The sequence below is a fragment of the Phaethon lepturus genome, unplaced genomic scaffold (genome assembly GCF_000687285.1).
Source record: "Phaethon lepturus isolate BGI_N335 unplaced genomic scaffold, ASM68728v1 scaffold14816, whole genome shotgun sequence".
Classification (NCBI taxonomy): domain Eukaryota; kingdom Metazoa; phylum Chordata; class Aves; order Phaethontiformes; family Phaethontidae; genus Phaethon; species Phaethon lepturus.
In genome coordinates, this window is record NW_010547019.1 from 22,730 (window position 1) to 25,840 (window position 3,111).

The 3,111-nt window shown below is 37.7% G+C and overlaps 1 protein-coding gene across 1 annotated transcript in view; it reads left to right on the forward strand.

Moving 5' to 3' along the window:
• Positions 1-519: 519 nt before the first annotated feature.
• Positions 520-3,111, forward strand: part of LOC104622660 (transmembrane and coiled-coil domains protein 1-like) — a gene marked incomplete at its 3' end in the record, with an annotated part of 3,516 nt that continues 924 nt past the window's right edge. Inside the window, exon 1 of the mRNA XM_010289514.1 lies at positions 520-576. The remainder of the gene's footprint in view (positions 577-3,111) is intronic.

Here is a 3,111-nt window from a genome sequence, read left to right on the forward strand (position 1 = left end):
CCCTGTGAAATGGACCGAAAGGGGCTCATGTTTCAAAGTGCTCACAGTTCTCATGTCCTGTTAGGTGAACTCCAGATAAACAAGAGCAAGCTCTTTGACTTGTGCCCAGAACATTGAATGACTGAATAAGGATAGAAAATAAAATCTGTGTGGACCAGTCTGACCTCCCAGGCTAGAGCCCTGAAATCCACCTATGCTTTCAGCACGTGCTGATGGCCATAAACCCCCAGGAGAAAACGTTCCTTCACAAGAACTTCTTGATTAACTCTGTATGAATCAGTTTTAACTGCAGTTGTATTTGTATCCCTTCAGTTATTTGAAAGAGTTTAAAATAGCCCAGCTTCCAGAGGGACTTGCATTTAAATGACAAAAAAACCCCAAAACAAAACCAAACCAAAAACAAAACAAAACAAAAAAAAAAAAACGGACTAGAATTTGGAACCATGATCACTTTGTTGTTTGTGTACATCTTTCCTCCCATTTCTGAGAATTGCATCTCATACCCAGTTTCTTTTGCAGTTTTGTTCAGTGGAGGGACTGCTGTATGTCAGCCATGCTAAAGGGCAAGTGATGGAGGCAAGTACTAGTTTATATATTCACAGTTATCTAATACTGTTTTTGCCAGTTTGTCCTTTTGAACTGTTTTGTTTCCCAGTGCTGCTGTGAAATAATTGCACAAGTGAAGGACTCTATTAGCATGTTCTGGGATGTAATAATGTTATGACATCTGCTCAGTGTGACTATATATGGAATTGTGAATTTTGTCCCTGATGTATTGTATTCTCATATGAATAAGAAATGTGTGTTTTTGAACTTCATCCTATAAAGTACTCCATTTCCTCCCTCAAACAGAATATGAAGGTCAGTATAGATGGGGAAAAAACAAGCACAAAACTTGAATCCTAATGTAAATAAAGGTGCTTAATTCTGCTGATTTACAGTTCTTCACATTTATAAATATTTTTCCCAAAAAGTAGATACTAGGACAAATAAGTAGTTTTAAGGATCTTCATACCAGATATGCAATTTGAAAAGCTCTTTCCACGTTCACAACAGACACATCATATGGAAATATGAATAGACAGATGACCTCAAAGGTCCCTATAGGAGCCTCTTAAAGATCAGAGTCAGTGTAATTTTAGAAGTTAGTCACAGAATGCGCAGAGGTAGTAGCGACTTGTTTGTGAGCTAACTGTAGGCTGGTTTGTTTCAGGTTGGTTTGTAAATTGACATAGGGCTAATTAAAGCAGGTTAATGGTTTCCAGCACATAATGCATGGAACTTCAGTTAGACTGAAGTGGTGTTCATTACGATCAGCGGTATTACCAGTGGTAACCTGGATAGAAAGCACGCAGGAGCTCAGAAAGATACTGGTTAGAGAGTATATTGGACATCTTTGATAGGAACTACAGTTCTTCAGTGAGTCCTGACTGAAAAATGAATACTGAGGGAATTAGCTAAAATGGAGAAGGCAGGTATGGGTCAACTTTCAGGTTTGTATTTTATACACCAAATAATTTTGGGACTCTTGGCTTTTTAGCCAGTGAGGTTTGTTCACTGAACCATTTGGTCTGTTGGATGAAAAGGAAAATCTAGTTTTGCCTTTTTTTCCCCAAAACTTAAATTTAGGGGAGACCTGCAATTCAACTTTCTGGGAAACCTATTACATGAGAAAAAAAGAAATATTAAGAAAGAGTGAGCTCAAAAGTCAAAGCATAATACTAGTTATAAAGGCACTTGAAGTCATTTAAGGAAGTGTTAAATATGTAAAAATAAAAGGTTGGTTGCACTTCTTTTTTTATTCTGCCACACAATTTCTGCATGAATATAGGTAAATGTATTTTCATTTTCTGGGATGTAGTTTATTACTTTGCATTTAATGTGTTACTGAATAAACTGGCCAATATATATTTAGAGTCAATGTTTATAACATGTTCGAAGTACTGAGATAAAATCCTGTATGATTCCCGTGTTTTGGTTTCTGTAAGTACTGAATTTCATCTTGCCTCCAGCTGATAGCAATGACATTTGAAAAAAAGAGTGTGAGGCAGCTCTTCTGATATTTTTGGACACCAATTTGGAAAGCATTTTGAATTTCTGTTTAACCCAAAGTGTCAGATCTCAGATACACAAAATAGAGAGCGCTCTAATTGTAACCTCAATGCATTATGTTTCTGCAGCTGTTTTAAGATAAAAATTAATGCTCTCAAATCCCAAACATACGTTGCATTTCAAATAAAATGTTTTTTTTAAAGCACAGGCTGCTTTCTGCCAAGATTGAGGTAGACCTCTGATCTGATTTCTGTATTTATAGAAGCCTAATCAAAGCTTTCTCCTGCAAGAAAACAATGATCAGCTTCTGAGCATGTGATCTCATGGTGCTGATGTGAAACTCTTTCAGATACTGTGTCCTTCCTTCCTTCCTTCCTTCCTCATTCCTTTGCTGTACTTCTCCAATAGCGTGTTGCTGTGTAAGTGCTCAGCTGCAATATAACCAACTCCTGCCTGAGCCCAGCTGATAGGTACGGTTGAGTTCTCTTGGAGAAAAGCTGTGTGTTGCCTCGCTGCGAGAGACTGAGCTGTACATACATGGTGCTGCTCCCTTTCAGGTTAGTTGCTTAATCTACTTTTGAAGAGGCATTCTTGTTTTCTCTGAGAACTATGGACAAGACTGTGCCAATTGAAACCATTTCCCTTGCCTGTTCTTGCTTGAAGACAGATTTTCACATCTCGTTTCCAGGGCCATCAGTGGATGTTGGCAGTAATAAACCATTTCTTACTATTTGGAAATGCATAACTGATTTGGAAATGTTCTGTTTTCTTGCATATATTGAATACTGTGAAGTTAGGCGTTCTATAGGAGATCAGGTAGGCAGAGCAGACTTTAAATTTGAAGCAAAAAATACCAGATCTTTGTCATGGAACAAAATTAATTCTGCCAAAGAGACTAACATGCTCTTCAGAAGTTTAGCCTTATGTTCTGTTAGATATTATTATGGGCTTGTTCTTAATAAACAAACCCGCACTGGTTTCTCCTTGCTTCTCCCCCTTTTGAACAGCTTTTTTTTACCTTTCTTGCTTTCCTGTACCCTTTCTGCTGGGCTTCTTTCC